At 39.7% G+C, this 12,092-nt stretch overlaps 1 pseudogene; it reads right to left on the bottom strand.

Moving 5' to 3' along the window:
* Window positions 1–825: 825 nt before the first annotated feature.
* On the bottom strand, window positions 826–5,271 carry LOC131478714 (histone-lysine N-methyltransferase PRDM7-like; annotated as a pseudogene).
* Window positions 5,272–12,092: the final 6,821 nt, after the last annotated feature.

Here is a 12,092-nt window from a genome sequence, read left to right as displayed (position 1 = left end):
CTGCTCCTTGTCCAATCTCTGTGTGTTACTGTACCCAGGGAAAGAGCACAAGATCGTTCAAGTGTTGAAATACATGGGAGACGTAGATGCATTCCAGACTCCTGGCTCAAGCCAGTGATAGTCTTGGCAGTTGCATCATAAAATCTAATTGTATTTATATATGTATATGTATACATACATATATAAATATCATATTATATATTAATATATATAGTATGCAGATACATGATTGGTGTAGAGACAGAGAGGAAATCTTCTGTCTTTTGATTCATCCCCTGTGGCCACAATAACTAGAGATGTGTCCATTCAAAGTCTTGAGCCAGGAACTTCTTCCAGGGTCCCACATGTGGGTGTAGGATCCCAAGGCTTGAAGCCATCCTCACGTGCTTTCCACAGACCACAAGCAGGATTCTGGTAGGGATGTGGAGCAGTCAGGCCATGTACTGGTGTCCATATGGGATCCCAGCATGTCCAAGGTGAGGACTTTAGCCATAGGATGCCATACTATGCCCTAGTGCAGCTTTGGGGAATAAAACAGTAGGAGGTGGTCTCTCCTTTCTATCTCTCTCTATCTCTGTGCTTGAGTCTCTCTATAACCCTTCCTTTCCTTTGATAAGTAAGTATTTGTTTTTGCTAAATGCAAATCACATTTGAATTGAACTTTGGCAGCACTTATAATACATTTGACTCCTTAGAGTTGAATCACAAATATTCCCAAGGGGATTCCTTTGCTTATTTCAGCACAACAGTGCTACTTACCTCTCACTGTTGTGAGCTCTTCCTTTTTCTTCCCTTCTTTTTCTTCTCATTGCTTCACTTGATACCCAGCTTCTGGCCATACTCATCCCCATACCATATTAGCAGCTCACAGCCTGGTTTGATGACCTCGCAGGTGCCGTAAAATATATGACTGTGGTACTGGAAGGCCACCAAATTCTGCTCCTCATCATTGCGGGCACAGTTCACATACCTGGGATGGAGATAAATACTGAGTTTGCATGCTCTGTCACGTTTATATCTTATGTGCTCTGTAATAGCCTCCACCCTGCTTGAATCACAATTCTGCAAGAGCTCTCCCTGCAAACATATACCTCTCTCATGAGATCACTGAATTCCCTTGTACAAGTTGTAGATACAGTGTTCATTGTGATAAACATGCTTTCTTTCTTCCTTCCTCAGTAGTCATCCTCAAAACCCAAGCCCACCTTACTCCCACCTTGACTGCCATGAAGCACACAGAGTTTCCCTAAACTCCAAATTTAATTCAGTTTTCTGCTACAGAATTGAATGAGTGGACACACTCCTTACATTTAGCTTTCCACACATGCTCCACAACTCAGCTTTCCCAAAGGCAACCCTTTGGAGTCCCTTCTCTTGGATCTTTCTCCTGGATCTTGGGAGTCCAAGATCCAGATGCAGAAATGTATAGGAGTCTTCATGGTTTCTTATCCTCTCACAGAACTGCTCACAGAAACCCTTGTCCAGATGCAGCTTCCTTCTCTCATCCACATCCCAGGTTTGGTTTTGTTTTGCTTAATTGATAAAGTTTAGTGTTTTATTTTTATTTGAGAGGCAGAGAAGCAAAGAGGACAAGGGGCAAAAGACAGAGATGCTAGGAGAACGGGTGGAATGGGGACACAGAAAGGACACAGTGGCAGGCAGGAGCTTCAACCAGGTCTTCCACGGGGGCACAGAGGTCAAAGATTGAGGACATTCTCTGAAACTTCCCTGGATGCATGGGAAGCCACTGGTTTGGCAGTAGAGCAACCAGTACTTGGGATGCAGCCTTCACAGTCACTGCCTTAGTCCACTGCATGTCAATGCCTGTCCCCAGAACCCGGCTGTTTCCTCTTTTTTTTTTTTTTTTTTCTTTCACTGTCTCATCGATTGAAGGTCTTATGTCTGAAGTTCTTCTGATAGTGTATAATTGTCAAAAGACTAAGAAACGTTACTGCCAGGCACCAATTTCATGGAATCTCCATGTATTTAGGAAATTTTTTACAGTGGAAAGGCTTAATCGAAAGAGTGAGTCTAATGGCCCCAGTTGATCTAGATTCCTCAAGGCCCATCTTTGTGTTCTGTTTATTAAGCATAGTGATTTATATTATGGTAAGAAAGCAAGAATTAACAGCATCAAAGATGAAAAAGGCAACATGACAACAGGCACCACAACCATGAAGGACATAATTAGAAATTACTACAAAGCACTGTACTCCAACAAATCAGAAGACCGACAAGAAATGGAAGAGTTCTTAGGCTCACACCACCTTCCAAAACTTAGCCCAGAGGCAACAAACGAACTGAACAAACCCATAACTGAAGCAGAGATTGAATCAGTGATTAAAGACCTCCCATCAAAGAAAGGCCAGGCCCTGACGGCATCGCTACAGAATTCTACGAAACATTCTGAACCGAACTAACCCCATTCATCTACAAACTCTTCAAAACAATAGAAAAAGAAGCAACCCTGACAAACTCGTTCTATGAAGCCAACATTGTCTTAATCCGAAAACCAGACAGAAAACCAACAGAGAAAGAAAACTACAGACCTATCTCTTTGATGAATATTGATGCTAAGATTCTCAACAAAATCCTAGAAAATAGAATTCAAAAACACATCAGACAGATCATTCATTCAGATCAGGTAGGATTCATCCCTGGAATGCAGGGATGGTTCAACATATGGAAATCCATAAATGTGATACACCACATCCAAAAACTGAAAAACAAGAATCACATGATCGTATCAATAGATGCAGAAAAAGCTTTCGACAAAATCTAACACCACTTCCTGCTAAAAACCCTAATCAAGGTAGGCATGGATGGAATAAACCACAACGTAATCAAAGCAATATATGAAAAACCCAACGCCAGCATCATACTGAATGGAGAAACACTGGAACCCTTCCCACTAAGATCTGGAACAAGACAGGGATGTCCACTTCCTCCAATACTATTCAACATAGTCCTAGAGGTACTCGCTGAGGCCATAAGACAAGAAAAAGCAATCAGAGGAATCCAAATGGGGAACAAGTCAAGCTCTCACTGTACACTCTCACCATACACGAAGATCAAATCTAAATGGATAACAGATCTAAACCTACAACAAGAAACCTTCAAACCTTTGGACGAAAAGGTTGGAAATACTCTGCAAGATCTTGGGGTAGGTCCATACTTCCTAAAAAGGACACCAAAGGCAATAGCAATCAAGACCAGAATAAACAAATGGGATCTCATCAAACTAAGAGGCTTCTGTACAGCAAGGGAAATAATCAACAAAGTAACAAAGTAACACACAGAATGGGAGAAGATATTCACGCACTGCAGAGGTGATAGAATATACAAAGAGCTGCAAAACAACCAAAATGTCAAAAAAAAAAAAAAAAAAAAAAAAAAAAAAAAAAAAAAACAAGCCATTCAAGAAATGGGCATGGGAAATGGGCAGACACTTCACATAGGAAGAAACCCAAATGGCAAATAAACATACAAAAAAATGCTCAAGTTCCCTGGCTTTTAATTGATTGGGATGATACTCTGCTGCCTCTGCCTTCCGTCCAGAGAGGGTATGCCTAAGAAGCCGTTGAACTTGGTTGGACAATAAGATGCGGGTTTCTATGTTTGATATATGCTTACAGTGGAGGAATCTCAACTGAACTTGAACTGTGGTTATGCAAAATGTGGAGGAATCCACTATGGTGGGAGGGTTTCGGGAGGAGTGGGGAGAATCCAAGTACCTATGAAACTGTGTCACATAATGCAATGCAATTAATGAATAAAAAAAGAAATAGTATTTATATAGAATATGCTTTTAGAAACTGGTCATGACATTCACAGGTCATTAGAATAAACATGAAAGAGGACATATGATGCAAAAGTCACTGAGGAAAGTAAAGGAGAAAGGAAAGTGATCTTGTCTTGGAGAGAAATATCCTCTGAAGTTGTAACATGCCATGGCTCTTACCTCTTCCAGTTGGCAAAAGAAGTATCCTTTCCATTCACATACTCATGGCTGTTCCTGCCCTTGGCTATATGAGTTTCAAAAAAATAGGTTAATACGTTTCTGAAATGGGGGTAGTTCCTCAGAAGTATTAACAACACTATCATCATGTTCTTTGACATTGCATGAGTTCCACACATGTTGATTCTTTACATAGTGTTGGTACACATTTCTTCCTGTTTATTTCCCTACAGTAGAAGCCCATAGAGGAGATTGCCACTGCTTTATTTTTAACAGCCCAGTGATTTTCTCTAGGCTAATATTTATTTATTTATTGGAATTATTCATTTTTATTACTAAGTCAGATGTACAGAGAAGAGGAGAACAGAGAGAGAGATAGGAAGGTCTACCATCTGATGAGCCACTCCCCCAACTAACCACAACAACTGGTACTGTGCCGATCCGAAGCTGGGAACCAGGAAACTCTTTGGGGTCTCCCATGCAGATGCAGGGTGCCAAGGCTTTGGGCCATCCTCAACTGCTGTCCTAGGATACAAGCAGGGAGCTGGATGGGAAGTGGAACTGCTGGGATTAGAAAGAGTGCCCAGTTTTGATCCCAGCAGATTCAAAGTGAGGACTTTAGCCACAAGGCCACGACGCCGAGCCCTATGCTAATCTTTACAGCCTGGCTGATCATGTTGGCTCAACTCATGCCATAATGTGTAGAAGGACACACGAACCAGTCTCATGCTAGGCAGGTGAAAAGCCATCAGACTGGAAAGGGATGTGCTTCTTACCTGCCAGCTGTACCCACTGTCGGCTTCCTCTTCCACTTCTGTGATCTTGCCCTCAAAAGGACCAAAGTGCAGCCCCAAAGGCAGATCAGATGCTTCATTAAATACTCCAAGCCCAGCTTTCGGAATGCTCAATGGGCCAATTCGAAGTCCAGTAGGCACACTGAGGAGAGCACGACTAGGATGTCCCTTTTCCACTGGATTGTCTTTTAGAAACACGGGGGGTGGGGGGTTCATGAGCAGCACAGCTCTTCAGGAAGCATATCTGACACTTCTCACAATCTGGAGATGAGAGTGGAAGGGATTAGGAAAGTATACCAAACATTGCTGGCTATAGAGAGCATCAGAAGCAGCCAAGTGCTCACATCACTCAGCCTCAGCCTTGCACCCCAAGTTACCAGAAGACAGAATGATGTAAGACCAAATTACAAGTGGAATTTCAATTCAGACTATGGGATTTTTCTTTGTGGATGTGCCAAAGGGTCACTTACACAGGTAGTCATCATTCTCAGTTTCATTCAAGACAGGGAAAAACTGCATGGACATTTGTTTTTCATTCCAACCTCTGGTTTTAATTCATTTCCCCTGAAGTTTTAACATCTGTTTGTTTAAAAGGCAAAGAATGACACATCTAGAGATTGACACAGCAGTTGAGAGAATCAGAGCATACAGAAGGCAGAGAGAGGTGTGGAGGTTCACTTTTTGAGTAACCTGCATAGCACCAAAATCAGTCTCAGATCAGAAAGCTTTATTCAGTTTTCCCAGGGGGTTGTAAGACCTCAATCACTTATCTCCTCACCAAGTGTTACTAAGTTGTATATCAACAATTTGCTAGAGTCCGAGATAGGGACAGTTCTGGAACCCAGGCACTCTGCCATGGGAAACAGGCATATTAACTGGCATCTTCACCTCTAGGACAACTGACTTACTCTCCATGAAGTGTTTGCATATAGGCTTTTTGAGTAACCTGATCCCACTTTTTTTTTTACATCATACCCAAAGAGCTTAAAATGTAATCATGTTTCTAGAGGCTCTATTTATTTTGTGTTGAGTGTGTCCCAAGCATGCATTGCATCCCCCACAGCTTGACCATCCTCATCAAGCTTCACCCCCCTTAGGCTTCCTAGTGGGCCTAGAGAGACAACTCCTGAAATTATTTTCTTACCAAGTTTTTGTGTAGAGTGCTGTCCTGAGCTGTTTGATTCCTTAGGACCGAACACTGCTTTCCGGCCCTTCTTTGAGCCAGTTGTGTTTAGTAAATTTGCTGTTCCTGATGATTCCTTCGTACTGATTTCATTATGTAAAGGCCCGCTGGACTTTCCCTTTATTGAGAAAGTAACGTGTTTTTTAAACTCACTGTTCAATCCAGTTGTCCTTTGGGATTGCAAAGTGTTTTCAGGTACATGGCATTCTTTAAAGTATTAGCAAACAAGGGAAATATGTGAGATGATTGAATCCTCAAGGGAAAAGCAGTGTCTGTGTTTCTAGTGTATTTGGGGATAGATCACATCATGTAAAGGCCTGTTTCTCTCCAGATGGTTTTCAATTTCCTCTGCACAAATGAAAGTGGAAAAGGGGAGAACATAATCCTGAGAACAACATTTGTGAAAGCAGGTTGCTAGGGCTTCTTTAGGAAAGTATGTCTTATCAACCTGTGGACCGTGAAGGGAAAATATAGGAAAGCACAGACAGGATGAAATACAACTGGAGAATTTGGTGGCATACATGAGGTTAGGAAGAGGTGAAATCAGATGAGTGTTCAAAAAGTAAGATGGTGATAAAAGCTGAAAATGACAATATCCTGAGCATAATTGATTTGGGGATTTGGTAAGCTGGTGCCTATATCAATTGGCTTGAACCCAGGTGTACTGTTAGATACTTCTCCACAGCTACTCTTGTTGACCTGCAAATTGGCATACATGTAGCTAAAGTTTATTTTGAGATATTACATACTCATTAATTTGATTTAGTAATATCTATAGTGCTACGACCAGTTTACCATGTTTTTATAGCTGAAACCCAAGTCAAACATACATATATCATATATATGATACATATAGAAGATATATATAAGATATATAGATATAGATATAGATATCTATATCTATATCTATATCTATATATCTTAAGAAATCCTTGGACTTGCTTTTCTGTTTTATCAGAAAATATTGAATGAATTTTCCAGAAAATTTGGGGAAGTTCTTCATGACCTAAACTCTGCCACAATTTTGGAGAAATATTTGTAATCAACTGGACACTCAAAAGTCACGTTGTATTGTCAAAGCATCAGGAAACAAAAATAATTGCAAACATTGGAAGGACTGCGTACTTAGTACAGAGAAAAAGAGGATGTTGTTTTGTCTTACAAGAATGAGGACATGAGTTTAAGATACAATTCTGTTTAATGTATGAGTGAACACAGAGGGTAGTTTAAGTTACTGCTGACTTAATACATTCTCAGCATTAAAGCCTGGAGTCTTCAGGCTTGGAGGTTCTCTCTCTCTCTCTCCAGTGAGATTTTATGTTAATTCGTAAGGAACATTTGCAGAGGGAAACAGAGACAAATATTATCAGTCCACTGGATCATTCCCAAGTGATGGCTACAGTCAGAGCAAAGCTGATCTGAAGCCCAGAACCAGGAGCCTCCTGTAGGTCTCCCACGTGGTGCCATGGTCGTAAGGCTTTGTGCCATCCTCCACTGCTTTCCCAGGCCATCAGGAGGGAACTGGATGGGAAGTGGAGCAGCTGGGATATGAACTGGCTTCCACATGGGACCTCAGAGTGTGCAAGGTGAGGATTTAGCCACTAGGCCCTTGGAGACTTTCTCTGCTCTTCATAAAGTCCCTAAGAAGGTGTGGACACCCACTCTTATCTCAAACACTTAACAGTACTATACCTCACATTCCTCAACATTTAAATGAGTGTATTTCAGTAACTGATTTCTAGGGTTGTTGGAAGGTTAACTGTGTGTGTTGAGGATAAACCTTACAAACAAAATCTGAAATACTGTGAAAATAACACAAGAAGTAGCGATTATTTGTCCTGTCTTGTTTAAGGTTCATGATCATGTTAGCTATTATGAAAGATCATGACAGGTTTCCATAATTTTTTTTATCTCATCTTTAATTTCTTCCCTGACCCATTGTTCGTTTAATAGCATATTGTTCAACCTCCAAGAGTTTCTGTATTTCCTTGGGCATTTTGAATTGCTGATTTCCAGTTTCATTCCGTGGTGGTCTGAGAGGGTACATGGTATGATTCCTATCTTTTTGAAGTTATTTAGATTTGCTTTGTGTCCTATCATGTGGTTGATCCTGGAGAAGGTGCCATGCACTGCTGAAAAAAATGTATAATCTGTGGTCTTAGGATAAAATGTTCTATAAATGTCTACCAAGTCTAGTTGTTCTAATGTTTGTACGAGCTATGTTGTTTCTTTGTTGAATTTTTGTTTTGTTGATCTGTCTATAGTTGTTAGCGGGGTGTTAAGATCGCCCACTATTATTGTGTGTGTATCTATGTCTCCCCTTAAGTCTGTAAGTAATTGCTTCACAAAGCTAGGCGCATTGGAATTAGGTGCATATATTTTCACGAATGTAGTTACTTCTTGATGGATCAGTCCCTTCACCAATATATAATGTCCTTCTCTGTCCTTTTTGATGTCTGTCAGCTTGAAGTCTAGGTCATCTGAGATTAGAACAGCTACGCCAGCCTTTTTTTCTCGTCCATATCTCTCTGTATATCTGATTTTCCAATAAAAATATCTTTTTCAAAAGATATATATATATATATATATATATATATATATATATATATATATATATATATATAATCATATATTTCTGGTTCTGTCAAAGTTATTTTGGGAATTTTTCAAAGGTAAATGCAGAATGACCTTGTTTTCCAGTTGTCTTTAATCTACATAATTACCAAATCAGGTCTAACCCAATACAGTAACTGCTTGCTTTGTGAGAATGCTTACTTCCTGAAAAACACATTCTCATGCAGTTTTCTGTGTGTATAAATACCATGCTGTGTGCTCAAACTAAGATGATTACAATGTTGTGGGTGATGAGATCACTGTTTTCTGAGAACTTGCTAAATTGTGTTACACAGTGCTTGCTAAATTGCTTGCTATACTCAACCACGTGCATGCATAGCCAAATAAAAGCCCTATCCATTGCAACAAAAAGATGGCTCTGCTAGGGTTTGTCAGTGGGTGAGGAGCTTCACCAATTATTGTATTTCTGTGAAAGAGTACAGAAAAATATTCTCACTGGGAATGGAGTTCAGAAATACAAACCACTTAAAAAAGAAATTGAACAAGACCTCAAAAAATGGAGTAACATCCCATGCTCCTGGATAGGTAAAATCAATATCATTAAAATGTCTATATTGCCAAAAGCAATATACACACTCAACCCAATTCCAATCAAATTGCAAAAACATTCTTCACGGTACTAGAAACAGTGAGTGATCCAAAGGTTCATCTGGAAACATAAAAAACCATGAACAACTAGAACCATTCTCAAAAATAGGAAGTTAGCAGGGGGAATCACAGTCCCAGACCTCTGAACATACTATAAGGCAGTGGTTATGAAAACAGCCTGGTACTGGCACAAAGATAGAGAGGAGGATCAATGGAGCAGAATAGAAACACCAGACGGGACCCCACACAGATACAGCCAAATAATTGAAAAAAGGACAAACGACAATCCAGACAATCCAGGCAAATGGGAAAGTCTGTTCAATAAATGCTGTTGGGACAACTGGTTAATAGCCTGTAGAAACAAAAAAATAGACGCATATCTCTCACCTTACACTAAGATCAAATCTAAATGGATAGAAGATCTAAACCTACATCCAGAAACCTTCAAGCTTTTGGAAGAAAATGTTGGAAATACTCTGCAAGATCTAGGGGTAGGCCCTACTTCCCAAAAATGACTCCAAAAGCAATACAAATCAAGACCAGAATAAATGAATGGGACTTCATCAAACTAAGAAGCTTCTGTATAGCAAAGGAAGCAATCAACAAAGTGAAAAAGCAACCCACAGAATGGGAGAAGAACTTTGCGCCCTTTGTAGGTGGTAAAGGGCTAATCTCCAGAATATACAAAGAACCACGAAACAGCCAAACACCAAAATAAACAAGCCACTCAAGAAATGGGCACGGGAAATGGGCAGACACTTCACAAAGGAACAACCCCAAATAGCAAATAAACATATGAAAAAATGTTCAAGTTCCCTGGCAATAAGGGAAATCCAAATTAAAACATCAATGAGATACCACTTAATGCCAGTAAGAGTGGCCCACATGAATAAAAGCACCAACAATACTTGTTGGCAAGGTTGCAGGGAAAAGCGAACCCTACTCCACTGCTGGTGGGGCTGCAGGCTGGTACAGCCTCTATGGAAATCAGTATGGAGAACATTCAAACACCTCAAAATCAACATACCGTATGATCCAGCAATAGCACTCCTAGGAATATATCCAAAACACCTGTTTTACAAGAAACCAACATGCACACCTATGTTCATAGCAGCACAATCAGTAATTGCAAAAACATGGAAGCAGCCAAAATGCCCATCAACAGAGGATTGGATAAGAAAGCTATGGTTCATTTACTCCATGGAATAAACTGGAAACCATAATGCTAAGGGAAATGATCCAATCCCAAAAGGTTAAATACCACATGTTTGCCTTAATTTAAGATGATATGATGTTATGTATAACATGATATGTATGTTATATGCTATGTATAAACTAAAGTTAAAATGTCAATGAGGTGGTCACAGAAGGTGTTGAAAAACTCGCATTTACTTTTAACATATTGGTTACTCATTACTATGTCAATTAAATCCATAATGATATAAATTTTAGCTGATGGTATGTTGGAGGTTTTAATTAATCGGGATGATACTCTGCTGGCTCTGTCTTCAGACCAGAGAGGGTATACTTAAAAGCCATTGAACTTGACTGGACAATAAGATGCGGCACTCTATGGTATATGTTTGCAATGGGGGGATTTCAACTGAACTTGAACTGTTGTTATGCAACAAGGTGGATGAATCCACCATGGTGGGAGATTTTGGGGAGGGGTGGGGAGAATCCAAGTACCTATGAAACTGTGTCATACTACAATGTAATTAATGAATTAAAAATAATAAATAAATAAATAAATAAAAAGAAATAAGACCAAGAATTCAACTTGTGCAATGGGCAATAATATATTGATTTATTGAAAAGAGTGGTAAGTCTGTATGCAACTAGTGGCTTATCATTATTTAAATAAAATCATAAGTAAGTTTCTATAATAAAAAAAAACCTACAGAATAGGGGTAGATCTTTGCACACTACATAGGAGATAGAGGGCTGATCTCCAGAATATACAAAGATCTCCAGAGAAACCAAAACAGCAGAACAATCTGCTCAAGAAATGGGCACGGGAAATGGGCAGACATTTCACAAAAGAATAAACCCAAATGACAAACAAACAAATGAAAAAATGCTCAATTTCCCTGGCTGTAAGGGAAATCCAAATGAAGACAACAATGAGGTACCACCTAACTCCAGTAAGGATGGCACACATACATAATACCACCAACACTTGCTGGCAACCATGTGGGGAAAAGGGAACCCTTCTCCATTGCTGGTGGGACTGCAGACTTGTACAGCCTCTATGGGAATCAGTTTAGCAAATACTCCAACAACTGAAAATCAACATATCATATGATCCAGCAATAGCACTCCTAGGGATATATCCAAAACATCTCCTACACAAGAAAACAACATGCACACCTATGTTCATAGCAGCACAATCTACAATCGCAAAAACCTGGAAGCAACCAAAATGCCCATCAATATAAGACTGGATAAGAAAGCTATGGTCCATCTACTCCATGAAATACTACTCAGCTATCAAAAAAACCAAAATGCAGTTCTTTGGGGTCAAATGGGCCCAACTGGAATCCATCATGCTAAGTGAAATGAGCCAATCCCAAAAGGTTAAATACCACATGTTTGCCTTAATCTGAGATGAAAAGATGACAACTTGGAAGATAGTACTTGCATATTGTAATATTAGTGCAATCTTTAACAACCTGTATCCAATGCAATAACATAAGGCGATATAATCTATAAACCAACAAGTAATGTCAGAATACTTCACATCTACATAGAAAAACTGTAAAGCCTACTATACCCTCAATACGCTATGTTAAACTGTAATGGGGAGGGTGTGCAGGGAAATCATTCAGGACCATAAAAAGAGTGAGGAAAAAGTACAATATAGCCTATGAAGATCAAATCTGGTAATTCATAGACAACAGACTCAAAGCGGCACTGAACAACAATAAAACTACTA

The sequence above is a fragment of the Ochotona princeps genome, chromosome Y, assembly GCF_030435755.1.
Source record: "Ochotona princeps isolate mOchPri1 chromosome Y, mOchPri1.hap1, whole genome shotgun sequence".
Taxonomy (NCBI): Eukaryota; Metazoa; Chordata; class Mammalia; order Lagomorpha; family Ochotonidae; genus Ochotona; species Ochotona princeps.
Note: the sequence above shows the minus strand (reverse complement) of the source record. Positions and strands in the feature narration are given on the sequence as shown.